The following is a 15,068-nucleotide window of genomic DNA, read 5'->3' as shown; positions in this document are numbered from 1 at the left end:
TTAATAGTAATTGGGTATTCAGAATTCACACCTATTTTATATTGGGTGAGTTGCGCCAGTTTGTGCTTTTTGAGGAAGAGGTCTATCTTGTATAAATTGTCAAATTTATGTGTGTAGAGTTGTCCGTAGTATTTTCTTATTATCCTTGTAAGTCTTCAGTGTCCATAGTGATATCTCTTGCTTCGTTCCTAATACTGGTAATTATGTCTTCTCTTTTTATTGTCTGCATTTTTAGAAATTTGCCAATTTTATTGATGTTTTCAAAGAACCAGATCTTCTTTTCATTGATGTTCTCTACTGCTTTTCTGTTTTCAATTTTATTTATTTATGCTCTTGGTTTATTATTTCATTTCTTCTTTTGCTTTGGGTTTATTTTACTTTTCTTTTTCTAGGTTCTTTTTTTTGTTTTTTCCATCATGCTACTCAGAACCACACACAATATAAAACTTAGGAGTCTATTCAAGTCGTGTGCTCATTTTTTTTTTTTTTTACATCTTTATTGGAGTATAATTGCTTTACAATGGTGTGTTAGTTTCTGCTTTAAAACAAAGTGAATCAGTTATACATACACATATGTTCCCATATCTCTTCCCTCTTGCGTCTCCCTCCCTCCCACCCTCCCTGTCCCACCCCTCCAGGCGGTCACAAAGCACCGAGCTGATATCCCTGTGCTCATTTTTAATTGTCTTGTCTATTTGTTTTTGAGTTTTAGGAGTTCTTTATTCTGGACATGAAACTTTTATTTTTTTCTTTTTTTTTCAAAAAAATGTTTTCTTTTAATTGGGGTATAGTTGTTTTACAATGTTGTGCTAGTTTCTACTGTGCAGCGAAGTGAAGTGGAGTTCCCTGTGCTATACAGCAGGTTCTTTTTTTAGGTTCTTAAGGTGGGAGCTTATATTATTGATTTAGGACTTTTTCTCTTTTCTGGTGTATACATTTTAGTGCTATAAATTTCCCTTTCAGCACTGCTTTATCTGTGTCTCACAGCTCTGTTCATTTTTTTTCTGTCCATTTTCGTTTTTGTTCTGTTTTCCAGTTCACTGCTTCATTCCTCTGTTTCCTCCATTCTGCTGATGAGCTCATCTGCTGAGCTTTTTATTTTGGTTTCTTTATTTTTTTTTATGTCTAAAAAAACCTAATTGTTAAATAACTATTAATTAAATGAACAAATTGTTAATTTTAATGAAATAAATGCAATACCTATACATATTAAATTATTTCTGCAATATTAAAATAAGTAGAAATAAATACTATTTTATTTAGAAATTAAAATAATTTTTTTCTAAAATAGTAAATTTCTAATATGTCCATTTCGTTCTTCTGTAGTGTTTTCCAGGTTGATTGTTTTGGTCAAGGAGCTAGCATCAGTTCTCGTTCTTTTTCATAGAAAAAGGAAGCTAAATCAGAAACATAATCATAATAGAACAATGTGCTGTAACACTGCCCTGTTTCTACTAGCATCTTTGCTAGTAGAAACAGGGGGACTTTAAAAAAGATAAGATTATATTTAGAGATGCAGTTGCAACACCATAGCTATCAGCAAAAGATTCTTCTGGTAGTTGTCCTCTACTATTCATGCTAAAGAATTAACATAGGGCTACTTTCCAAAAGGATAGAGGAGCTTTCAGAGAAGGCAAAGTTCAAAGGTATATTACATCATAGGCTAGATGATGCTCTAGGAACAAACATAATAAAAATAGGAGTGGATTAACACACCCAAAGTCTCTCACTATGCAAAATCCATGTTTCCTTAGTTAATGTGGTAGGGGAATAGAACATGGAGTCTCTTAAATGTGTGCACCATGATTGAGTCACGACATTTCTATTCATATGTGCCTGGTCCAAGCAAGTCGCATGACCATGCTCAAATTCATGAGTTTGAGACGAGAGAGAGGGAAACAGAGAAAAAGAGACAGAGAAAGAAAACCCTACTGTATATAATGCACCTTGTTAGGTAATTGTTTACATATTACAGTGCAAATTACTTTTAATTTATGCAACATTCTTGTGGTGTGTTTATTTTCTCCACTTCTACAGAGAAGGGAATGGAGGCTCAAAGAGGTTGCCTAAATTGTAAAGTCAGGATTTGACTTTGTAAAGCCACCCAGGGCTCTCCGACTTTAACACTCATGCTTTTTAACATTTACAGTGATAAACAATCTATAATGCTCAATCCAACATTCTCTCTACTCATTCTAATTTGGTTGAGCATCATGGAATAGGCGAGGCGTGAAACTTAATCACACATAGTAGAAGAGTTCAATTTAACAAATTTTTAGTCAACAGCCCCTTCTATGTACGAGTTACCAGGAAAGCTCATAATCTAAGAGAGGTGTAACCTAAGGGACACCACTTGGCATATAATACAGTAGAAATTTTCACAGAGTGCCATGCAGACATTCAAAGATTCGTTTAGTACAATAAGTGGAGGTGGAGTCGGTGCATTCTTCTTGGAAAAGATGATGTCTGAGTTTAGTCTTTTAAACTTGATTATCTCTGCTACTTTGGGGCTAATTGCATTCATTATATTCTCCTTTATCACTCCTCCCTGTAACCTGTTGATCTCCCAGACATCAGCGAAGACTTTGACGTCTGGCTGGGAATTATCTTTCTCACCCCCTGTTATGCCGTCATTCCAGGTAATGAGTATGTCTGTGTGGATAATCCATTCAACACCTTGGCCTCTAGTGATCTTCTCAACCCCATTGACTTCTTCCTGAACTCCACTCCAATGACTTGCTTTCATCGTTGTCATTAAGAATGCAGAACTGTGGGTGTTTAAGTTACAGATCAAGTCTATAAATTATAATTCTATCAATTAGCTGGGCCATTCAGATTGTGTCCTATTCCACCATTCTCTAACTCCACAATTCATTATTTCTAACTAGGCACCTGAAAGATAGAGGGACTACAGGGTTTTGTGAGGCAGGCTGAAGCTTGGGGGTATGGCCCCTACAGATGCATCATTTTATTTAGAGATAGCAGCAAGAAGGGTGAGGAAGTTGATAAGAAATTTAGTCTATAATCTGTAGTAGCTGTGGGAGAGTTTCAATGCCACTACTTTACTGTAACATCTTCTGAGTTGCTTTCCTAGTCCAACCAAAAATGGTTGTCGATCTGGCTAGGTGAACTGTCAAAAGAATACGAAATAAATTATCAAAGAATGAGGAATAATAAACAGGCATTCCAAATTTCATGAAAGGAAAAAATTTGCTAAAAAGGTGTGTACGTTTCTTCTTTAATTTATACCACACCTCCCCAAGAGAAGAATGGGGTGAAGTTTCCAAAAAAAGTCTTAGGTCTAAATAAACTTAAAACTGAACTGAAAACATATTCTGTTTTTTAATACAACACTTGTAATTAAGCAAAACTGAAGAACAATAAGTTGGACCTAGAAAAAAGAGTGTCCTATGTTGAAAGTTGGAAAAAGTAGATTAATAAACAGAGAATGAGGACAGAGATGGGAAATTTCCTGGTTCTCTGAAGAGATCTTCTATGCATGTGCAAGGGGCTGTGGGATGATTTCTCAGACCTGGCATTTTGAATTTGGTTCAAAACCTATGATTTTCCAAAATGGTGACTCTCATTTTCTTTGGGTAGATGGATAACAGGCAATTTTTATTTCTATCTTTTGGTAATCAGAAAAAAAAAGCACAAATTATTTCTAAAAGAAACTGATTTTCTTTTTTCTTGTTACACACAATAAGTACTATTACTCTTATGCATCTTGGTCTTGGGTAGTTTGGACACATAGAAAGGAGGCAGAGAAAAGGAGTGCTATCTGAGCTCGGAAACTGGAACAAAAGAAGACCTGTTGTGATGTGAGCATGAGAAAGAATGCCTGGGGACTGTAAGAGGTGAAAGGCAAGGTGAGGAAGTGGGAAATTCCTAAGTTAAAAAAAAATCACTGCTATATTTAAAAAGGATAACAAACAAGGACCTACTGTATAGTGCAGGGAACTATGCTCAATGTTATGTGGCAGCCTGGATGGGCGGGGAGTCTGGGGGAGAATGTATACATGTATATGTAGGGCTGAGTCACTTTGCTGTGCCCCTAAAACTATCACAACATTGTTAATCGGCTATACTCCAATATAAAATAAAAAGTTAAAAAAAAAAGGTGTGTTCCATCTCAGAGGAGATCATTGCTTCCACTTATTTCTTTAGATTCTAAGTCCACACAAAGTGAGAGTAATTAGTCTCATGAGAGACAGAGCATAGATATTGTACCCATTTATGGGCCCATCTCCACCATCCCCCAAGCCCCCCAAATTCCTAAGGGAATTCTCAACCATACACTTGTTACTGGATGAGTTTCATTTGCTCGATGTGCAGCAAATCAAATGCTGAGACACTGAGGTTTGCAGCAGAGAAAGGGTTTATTCACGAGGTAGCCAAGTGAGAAGACAGGAGAACAAATCTCAAATCTTCCTCCCCGAAGGTGAGGGGCTCATGACATTTATGGGCTAGAGCTGAGGCGTGGAGAATGTGGGGAAGAGTGATTAGAAGTAAGAAAAATTTGAGATAATGGAAACGGAGCAAAGGGCTCATGTGCCTGTGGCACAGAAAGCTGCACTCTTGACAGCAGGAGTTTGCAGCAAAGTAAGGATTTTATTGCAGGGCGCCAAGTGAGGGAGTGGGAGTCTCAGATCCACTCCATTTTGGCCTTTGTGTCAGGGGTTTTAAAGGGGAAGAACAAAAAACTAGTGATGAATCATCTTCTTGTGCTATCTCTTCATCTGTTACATGTTTTTGGTCTCCTGGCCCATGACCTGAGGTCTGACCCTACTTAATCTGTGAAGGTCACCTTACTCTGAAAGATAACTCAGAACAGCACATAAACAGGGATGCTTATCAGAAAGCTGTGTCTCAAGACACCTGACATTCATTACTCCTTACTGATTAGGCAAACGTGATCAAACAGGCACGGGCCAGGACAAAGGGGAACAAAAGAGGAACGACAGGAACAAGAGTATAAATCCAGGCATTAGCTTTAATTATAAACTAGTCATAGGACTCAGTTTCATAATGGTCGTTCTGTGCAGGTGCAGCTAAGCTACAGGATTCTTCACGGGGTGCATGTTTAGAAAATGGTGGCATTAGCGTGTTCTGAGTGTGGAATTGTTGGCCCTCTAAAGTCCAAAGGTCACCGAGACAGGCACCCACGCATGCCCAGTTGGAGGGTCAGTGATTCCAATCAGCTTCAACCGGCCAAACTTGAACTGGACGCAGCTGACTCCAAGTTCCTGGAAAACAACCTGGACAAACAGCTTATTGTTTAGGCTACATGATGCTTGAAGGACATGCAAGGCTTTTGTAGCAGCAGTTAAAGTGAGCTTGATCAGTGAAGGCAGGTTCCAGCTCATTATTTATTAAGCAAGTTACAGTTTAATGGATCTGATAACTACCCTTTGGTTCCACATTCACCCACCTACCAAGTATTTCCCTCCAAGGAGGCCAGAAAGTGACCAAACTCTCCTTGAGCGGGCCCAAATTCAAGATTCTCTTCCAGGCAGATTTTTCACCCCATCAGCTTTGGGACATTTTTCTATTGCCTATACAGTAGGAAGGGGGATGACATCAGAGGGTGATATTCTTTTTCTAAAACAATGTCCTAATTCCTGACTTTCTCCGTTTCTCTTATTTACGGTTTATCTAACCATCCACCAACCCCCAGGAAGTGCAACAAGCTCAGAATCTGCTCGCAGGCAAAACAGCTTAAGGAATTGTAAGCAGAGATTACATACAGTTGAGAATAATTACAGGTGCCTCATCTTTACTAAGTGTAAGCTTGAAGAGGTAGACAATCACTGGTGGACTCCCTGATTTCATTCTCCCTTTAGCATGGTTTGGGGTCATTTTTTTAAGTCAGGAAATCACTCACTCTCACACTCAGGAAGAGCTCGTTTACCTGTTCATGTTATTTCTCTCTCTGTTGCTATCACGCTCTTTTTTCTAGCCTTCTCCTCCTGCCAAATCTATGAGAAAAATACATTTTTCCTGCTGGAGCTGCAAACCCATCCATGAGCTTTGCCCTCAGACTTTTCCTTGGATTTTTTTTTTTTTTTTATACTGAACATACTCTGTAAACCAGATCTTTGGATGGGTAGAGCTATTCTATGTCAGGTTATGGGGAGTTAAAGAGCAAAAAGGGTGAATAGGGGACCAAGAGAAGATAAGCCAAATGGAAACAGAAGAGTTTTTTTTTAAATTTTTTTAAATTTTTTGCGGTACGCGGGCCTCTCACAGCTGTGGCCTCCCCCGTCGCGGAGCCCAGGCTCCGGACGCGCAGGCTCAGCGGCCATGGCTCACGGGCCCAGCCGCTCCGCGGCATGTGGGATCTTCCCGGACCGGGGCACGAACCCGCGTCCCCTGCATCGGCAGGCGGACTCTCAAACCACTGCACCACCAGGGAAGCCCTTTTCCTTGGATTTTTGAGCAGCATCTCTTCAGAATCTGGGCACTCAGAACAGTTACTTACATTTGATTTGCCAAATGTCTTGCCTTAGCGTAAAGCAGAATCTCTTTGGTAGTATTTCATCTATTCTCTTGTTCTATCTTTGATATTTTCCTTGTGGGATGATTACCGCAGCACCTCCAATTTATACAGCTCTTCTTGTGTTCCTTGTGATGACTTTCTAAACCCAGTTTCTCTAAACATTCCCCACTCCCCCAATTTCTCCACCTCACCTCATTCTCTCTCTACCACCATTTCTTTAGCCTCAGATGGATCACTCACAGCTTCTAGATACAAGTAAAATATGTTACAAAATTGCTTATAAATGATTTGGGGGGGAGGGGGAAGGGTAAGCTGGGATGAAGTGAGAGAGTGGCATGGACATATATACACAACCAAATGTAAAATAGAGAGCTAGTGGGAAGCAGCCGCATAGCACAGGGGGATCAGCTCGGTGCTTTGTGCCCACCTAGAGGGGTGGGATAGGGAGGGTGGGAGGGAGATGCAAGAGGGAAGAGATATGGGGATATATGTATATGTATAACTGATTCACTTTGTTATAAAGCAGAAACACACCATTGTAAAGCACTTATGCTCCAATAAAGATGTTAAAAAAAAATAAAGAAAAAAAATGATTTGGGGGTTCAAAACCCTCTCCATTTTTGTTACACTGTATCATTTGAACATTAAAGTGATGATAGTTGTGCCCATGACCATATTTAAGTGCTCATGAACTTAATGAGGTATTTGCAGCTCCAGCATGAAAACCTTATTTTTCCCATAGATTGGGCAAAAGGATGAGAATTGTAGAAAAAGAGAATGACAGATATCTCACAGAAGCACGGCTGTCGTATTTCCTTTAAATTCTGCCTTCAGATCTTTTCTTCCAGAGCTTACACAGATGTTCATGGGACCGTATCCTGGAATCAGCCTTTGAGACAGATGTACTGTGTTTTCTCCCCCCAGAATTCTTATGTAAATTCATTCTGAAAGTAGAAGTTCACCAAGCTTGGACTGTTTCTCCCACAGATCTATGGGGAACATACTGAACATACTCTGTAAACCAGATCTTTGGATGGGTAGAGCTATTCTATGTCAGGTTATGGGGAGTTAAAGAGCAAAAAGGGTGAATAGGGGACCAAGAGAAGATAAGCCAAATGGAAACAGAAGAGTTTTTTTTTAAATTTTTTTAAATTTTTTGCGGTACGCGGGCCTCTCACAGCTGTGGCCTCCCCCGTCGCGGAGCCCAGGCTCCGGACGCGCAGGCTCAGCGGCCATGGCTCACGGGCCCAGCCGCTCCACGGCATGCGGGATCCTCCCGGACCGGGGCACGAACCCGCGTCCCCTGCATCGGCAGGCGGACTCTCAACCACTGCGCCACCAGGGAAGCCCCAACAGAAGAGTTTTGAATAGAGGATGGAGAATGAAGAAGAAAAGGCAAGAATGGGAAGTCTTGCCTGGAATTCTAATTATCAACAGTGGACTCCAAAGTATGATTCCAAATGACAAGTCAACAATTTCATCATTACCTGCAACTCAGAGCTGTCTCATTTGAGGCATAGGATGGGATATTAGGGGTAACCATACAGTATCTTCTGGATATATGTAAAAACCTAATAGTGGAAAAACAGGAGGTTCCTCTTTGGTTCTTCCAGGAAAGTCCAAGGAACCCTGGAATAAGAGAAGTGTATCACCAGGGATGTAATTGAGGAAAGTTGGAGAAAGAAAATAAGTCCAGTGCAAGTTAAGTACCAGGATTAAAAACTACCCTGTTTTTGTGATGAAATGGAATAGGAAATCCTAAATGACTTCTCAGTAGCTATCCCCATATATGAGGGTGGGGCTGGGGGTGGTCTCCAGTCTTTGGTTGCAGGGTAGCAAACACAGAGAAGCCTTCCCATGGGCACGACTCATGATCTCGCCTTCACTCTGCACCATGTGTTATCTTTCCATCATGGCCTTAACAGCCATCATGTCTACCCATTTCCCTTCATAAAATGCTGTTAGACCCCCCGCCGCCCCGACCCACTTGGTTGCATGGTCTCAGGGAAGTGTACTCCTGCTTCTCCTTAGCTATGCTTCTGATTTCTAACACTTGGGAAGTTAGGGAGTAGGTGGTGTGTTCTTTTCACAATGTGCAATCCTAGGCACCTGTTCCTTCTTACTGGGCTCCACCTGCATAGCAATTAGCCCAAGTAATAGAAGTTAACACACTACTTGGGTGACGGAAGGACTTTAGCTGCATATGAGGAGATTTGGCGACAGAGTAAGCTGAGCTTAGTTACTGAATCCAATTAGACACGGTTCTGGCCTTTCCTGTGTTCATCTCATCACATATTTAGCGTGACGTTTTCTTCCCTTTCTACCTCTACTGATGAATTCCACCAAAAAAGACACCGCTACTCTCGAACTGTTTCTAGCTGATCTATCAGCTGATGTATCTGGTTATATTATGCATTCCAGGATTTTTTAAATGTTATTTAATTTTGTTCTTTCTTCTTTGAACATAGAGTCAAGCAGCTTTGGATTGAAGCCAAAAATGCTCCACTCTTACTATGTCTAATGTTTCTCAACATTGCTTTACTTGATTACATTTATGAGATTTATACTTTATCACAGGCATCATCACTTTTTAGTTTTCCATGTTCTCCTTTTATTATTTTCCCATTAAAATACTTAAATAATTGCACAGACAAAACTGAACTGTTAGACGGCACGGGATGCTGTATGAGATAACTTGAAATGTTCATAGATCTGCAGATATATGAACTTGGCAATGTCAAAGGTGAGTTAGGTATGAGTGTGGGCAAGGTCATGTCTACAAAAGTCTAAAGTACACAAATCAAAGATCACTTGTTCTCTGCTCTTTGGGGTTCAAACCCAGGTACTACCACCTAGGTGCGTCCTAGAGTAATGGCTTCCTTCGTACTCTCAGCAAGGAAATGAAGACACCAATAACAGCTGCTTCATGGGGTTCTTTAGTGACTCAGGTGAGACAGTGCCTGTGGGAAGCACATGATAAAGGTGTTATTGCTGTGAGAGAGATCAGGAACAAGAGAGAAAAAGTATGTAACTCCCCGAGTCCTTAGGCAGTAGAGGTGATGCACGCCCTTGGGTTGGTGACGTCAGGGAAGCTGGTCCTGCTGATAAAGAAGCACAAGATGCCTTTGGTTTTGGTTTTCACAAGGATGGGATTCTACCTCTATTAAAATGTTTCTTTGCAAGAGTTTTTCATTTCTTCATAAACTTATGTGATATACAAAATTATAAATAGTACACGTGTGTCATGTATAATTACTATTTCATAATTGTAAGCACGTCCTCAGTTTCTCACTCTGGTTTCAGTTGATATCTTTTCTCTGCTAACCATGACCATGATTCCTTCATCCATGGATTCCTCTCCTCCCAGTACCAGCTCAGACACGTGCATTTAGGACTCATGTCCCCCTGCCTAAGTGGGCAAACTGAAGCCCTGGGAGAAGACGCTCTGAAGATCCTTCTTGGGCGGGAGAGTAAACCTCCCCCAATATCTTGATGCTCAGGTCCTGGTGATTCCTTTTTTTCTAAAAGAGATGTTTTTAATACTTCAGCATCTCTCTCACTCCCAGTTTATAAGAAAAGAAGACAGTTGGATCCAGTTTTTCCCTCTGGGTTGACCAGAGATGAAGAGATTTCTTAGCTCATTGTCTTTGCTCCTGAGTTGTTTGCGTCTAAAGCAACTGGTGCCCATTGCTTTGCCCCCTACTCCCTCTCTGCCTCACCCCAGAGCCCAGATCGCAGGGCTGTTGGGCTGCTCTGAGTCCCGTGCCCAGAGGGGACAGCAGAGGGAGAGAGAGAGCGGTCACAGCTCCCCGGGAGGCCCCTATGGCCTCGCAGTTGCCTGCCTGCACCCTGGAGCTCACATCTCCCAAACTGAGGATGATGCTAGGATGCTCCCAAGTCCCCAGGGGAGGCAGCTGCTCCTTCAGAACTGCTGTCGTGCTGTATTCAAGCCTGCTGGAGCACAGCGTCAGCACTGAGGAGAGCTGGGCGCTTCCACTTTTCCCAGTGCGTTTTGGGTTCAGATCTTCCAGCCAGGAGTGCCTGGATAGCAGGACGAAGGGAGTACAGAGAAAGGGGCCCGAGCAGGGTGAGGTGTCTCCACCCTGGTGTTGTGTTGATTCTGTCTACTCTGGTCTGCTCCACAGGTCCCGGGTTTGGCAACTGCACCCGCAGGAAGTGTGAGAGGGACCTCTCTGCTCCTTTCAACCTTTTGCACTTGCGCTGTTGTCCACCGGGTGCGACTGCCACCGCCGAATCCTGCATCTGGACTTGGGCGACAGGATGGGACCTTACATGGGTGAGTCCCCCGCCTTCCCCCCAGTCTCTGTCATGCCCCTTTCATTGCCTTCAAGCACTTGCTCATAGTTTGTCATTTTAAACTTCTCTCTTGTCTGTTTTCCCAATTTGCCTGTAAGTTCTGGGTCTGTTTTGTTCACTGCTGTATTCCTAGAGTGCTGGTAGTACCGAACACTGTCAGCCGTATTTTCCTGAATGAATGAGTGAAGCGTGAATATGATGAATGATTCGAGTTGTCTTTGTCTTCTTGCTGCCTGTGCAATTGCTGATTTGGGGGCAGCCGTGAAGCTCATGGCGACAAGACTCCATTCCTTGCATTGGTCTCATCTTGCCCCCCCTCTTGGGGAGGAGCTAAAGGTCTTCTGTGCCACATCCCACCCCTTCTGCTCCTTCCTTAGAGACCTGGGTTCAGGGGATGCTCAGCCTAGATTCCTTCCTGACGCGTCTCTGTCCTCTCTTCGAGCCTTCGCAGGCCTTTCGCTGCCTGACACGTCGTCCTCTTGCATCATTCTTCGCTCCAGTTCTTGCTGCTGGCTGGTCTGCTTGCCCCAGTTTGCTGTTTCCCTCTGAGTCCTCCCTCTGTCACCGCCCCTTGTAAAGGCCAGTGAACCATAAGGGAATATTCATTTCCATACTCTGTCCATCCCTCTGTCGCAATCTTCATCCCCACTTTTTCATTCTCTTGAGAAGCTTGACATGTCCCAAGACACTGATGATCAGAATCATCGCTACAAAAAACCATGGTGGTGGTACTGTCACCCCCGTCTGCATTCCCAGTTATGTTTTTTTTTTTTTTTTTTTGCTGTACGCGGGCCTCTCACTGTTGTGGCCTCTCCCATTGTGGAGCACAGGCTCCGGACGTGCAGGCTCAGCGGCCATGGCTCACAGGCCCAGCCGCTCCGCGGCATGCGGGATCTTCCCGGACCGGGGCACGAACCCGTGTCCCCTGCATCGGCAGGCAGACTCTCAACCACTGCGCCACCAGGGAAGCCCTTTTTTTTTTTTTAAGAGTCATTTTCTGGGGTAGGAAGAGAAGCCAAAATGCATAGGAATAACTCAGCCAGGAGAACTGAGAAGATTGATGTGGAGAGAGAAAGATGTGTAACAAGGAGGGGTCTTTCAGATGGCTTCCAAGTCTCTAGAGGATTATTGTATGGACACAACAGCTTATTATACCCGCTATTTGACATTTTAACAGAAATCTGACCTATAAAACCTACAGCATGAATGACTTGAATAAGATGAACAGGATCTCTTACCAGTGAGAATGCTCACCAGGAATGAGTAAGGGAAACTGAGGACCCATCGGGAACCCCAGACTGTCGAGTATAGACAATGTGTGGCCTGGTTCAAAGCACACACTAAATGGCCAACCAAGGCCTTGACCAGCCTGCTTTGTAATGTCTAAGGCGACACCTGGCCTGGTTTGATGGGGCACCTCATTATCTCCTGACTGAAGTTGAGTTTGCCTGGGTCACAGGGATGCAGGACTCCTGGGCCCGAGAGAGGTTTCGTTCTGTTGCAAGGGTTTCCACAGAGCCTACACCGAGGAAACTCTGGTCTGCAGAAGACCCCGATGCAGAGAAAAGTTGATTCTACATTCAACTTAAACTTCACCTATGTTAATTTGGCAGTATCGTCAACAAAAACTTGGAACGTAGAATTACTCAACAAGTCCCCCACCGCACGTGCTCCACCCACCCCAGAGCCTCGCCCTCCACCATGATGAGCAGATGAGTGGCAGTGAGGGCATGAAATTTAAATTCCACTCAGGGGAGGAAGTGCTGCGCTTCGAGCCTGACCCCACCAAGGCGCGAGTGCTGGACGGATCCCAAGATTGTCGATGTTATTGTTGGGAAAGGCGAAAAAGGCAGAAAGATCCCAGAATATCTGATCCATTTTAATGTTGGAACAGAAGCTGGGATAGATGGGCAGCTGAAGATCATGTCCTTCGTGACACCGATGAAAATCAGAGATTGCAGCATAAATTGGCAAGAAAAGCTGTAGCTCGCCTGAGAAGCGCAGGAAGAAAGGGGAGGCGCTGCAGGTTGCCTGGTGTGGACTCTGTCTTAAAAAGCCTCCCTGCTGAAGAAAAAGATGAAAATGTTGAAAACTCAGTCAGCAGTTCCTCTGATGACAGTAGTGAAGAAAAAGATGAAGAAATAAGTGAAGAAAGTGATATTGAAGAAAAGACTGAAGTGAAGGAAGAACCAGAGCTGCACGCAAAAAAGCAAATGGAAGAAAGAACAATAACTATAGAAACCCCTGAAGTTCTGAAGAAGCTTGAGGACGATTGTTACCGTATCAACAGGAGGAAACGGTTCGTGAAACTTCCGTGCCAGACCAACATCATAACTATTTTGGAATCGTACACGAAGCATTTTGCTATCGATGCAGCCTTTTCAGCCAATGAGAGGCCTCGTCACCGTTACGCTATGCCACACGCCAACATGAATGTGCAATATATCCCAGCAGAAAAGAACATTGACCTTCGTAAGGAGATTGTAGATGGATTAAGAATAACCTTTGAGGGGCTTCCCTGGTGGTGCAGTGGTTAAGAATCCGCCTGCCAGTGCAGGGGACATGGGTTCGAGCCCTGGTCCGGGAAGATCCCACACGCTGCGGAGCTGCTGGGCCCGTGAGCCACAACTACTGAGCCCACGCTCCGCAACGAGAGAAGCCCCCGCTCGCGGCGACTAGAGAAAGCCCGCGTGCAGCAACGAAGACCCAACACAGCCAGAAATCAATAAATAAAATAAAATAATTAAGTAAAAAAAAATATATTTAAAAAAACAAAACAAAACAAAAAAGAATAACCTTTGAGTACACTCTCCCATTGGTTTTGCTCTATCCGTATAAACAAGTTCAGTATTAAAAGGTGACTTTGTCCAAATTTTTTCTTCCGATTAAGGAAAGTACCACAAACAGTAATGGGAGCCAGGAGGATCTCTCTCCAAGCCCACCTTTGTTGAATCCATCCACATCACAGTCCACAGAGAGTCAGCGAACCACAGGCGAACCGGCCACCCACAAAAGGCGCAAAGCCGAGCCGGAAGCCTTGCAGTCTCGGAGGCGGTCCACATGCCACTTTGCCAGTTGTGACAGGCTGTCTGAGAGCAGCGCCTCGCCTCAGCCCAAGCGCCGGCAGCAGGACACGTCTGCCAGCATGCCCAAGCTGTTCCTGCACCTGGAAGAGAAGACACCTGTTCGTAGCAGATCATCCTCACCTGTTCCTCTGACCCCACGCAAGGAAGGGAGTGCGGTGTTTGCTGGCTTTGAAGGCAGAAGAACTAATGAAATAAATGAGGTCCTCTCCTGGAAACTTGTACCTGACAGTTACCCCTCAGGGGACCAGCCACCCCCACCCTCTTACATTTATGGGGCACAACACTTGCTGCGATTGTTCGTGAAACTTCCAGAAATCCTTGGAAAGTTGTCCTTTTCTGAGAAGAATCTGAAGGCTTTACAGAAGCACTTTGATCTCTTTCTGCGGTTTTTAGCAGAATACCATGATGAATTTTTCCCAGAGTCTGCCTATGTTGCTGCCTGTGAGGCGCACGACAGCACGAAGAACCCCAGGGCGATTTATTAAGGCTTTGATGGTTCTGGAAGAACAGCTTCTCTATCTAGCTTTGCGCTCTCGGTTCCCAGTAAAGAACTAGGGAGTCGGTGGGCCTTCCTTACAGGCAGAGCCAATGCGACACCCCCCTTGGGGGCGGGTGTGGCAGAGGTGGGCCCATTTGTTTGAGCTGCTTACCTACCGTAGTTATTTCTGTTAAGGATTACTTCCTAGGTGCCCGAATGGCCTCCAGCATCTGACCCTTGCCACGGTACCTGTCATCTGTGACGGCAGGAAAAAAGCAGCTGTGTTCACAGTGAAATGTTCACCAAAGTGTGTGTGGGTTGGGCTGTCTCAGTAGACGGAGTTACTTGTTAGCAATAACCACATTTTTTAGTTATTTGTTAGCATTAAACAAAATTGTTTTGCAAACCGTTTTCATTCTTGTGATGAGGCTGAGCAATAAAACATTAGTTTTGCTTGGAAACCAAAAAGTAGTCCCAGAATATTTTAGAGGGAGTTGATATTGATGGCAAAAGAAAATTTGCAGCTGTACATTTGCTTGTTACAGTTCCTTTCCTATAAAACCTTATTTTTGGTGATTTAAATAAAGCATGGCCTGAATGTTAAAAAAAAAAAAAAATTACTCAACAAGTACAGTGGGTCCTAAAACATACTCCAGCGGGCTTGTCCTGAGCTGTGGGCTCCAGTTTG

At 43.5% G+C, this 15,068-nt stretch overlaps 1 pseudogene; it reads left to right on the top strand.

The window, feature by feature from the left end:
- The first annotated feature begins 12,528 nt into the window (after nucleotides 1–12,528).
- LOC103083991 (male-specific lethal 3 homolog) lies at nucleotides 12,529–14,387 on the top strand (annotated as a pseudogene).
- The last annotated feature ends 681 nt before the right edge of the window (nucleotides 14,388–15,068 follow it).

This window comes from Lipotes vexillifer, unplaced genomic scaffold, assembly GCF_000442215.2.
Source record: "Lipotes vexillifer unplaced genomic scaffold, Lipotes_vexillifer_v1.1 scaffold71, whole genome shotgun sequence".
NCBI lineage: Eukaryota > Metazoa > Chordata > Mammalia > Artiodactyla > Lipotidae > Lipotes > Lipotes vexillifer.
The sequence above is the reverse complement of the archived record's forward strand: the minus strand, read 5'-3'. Positions and strand labels throughout refer to the sequence as shown.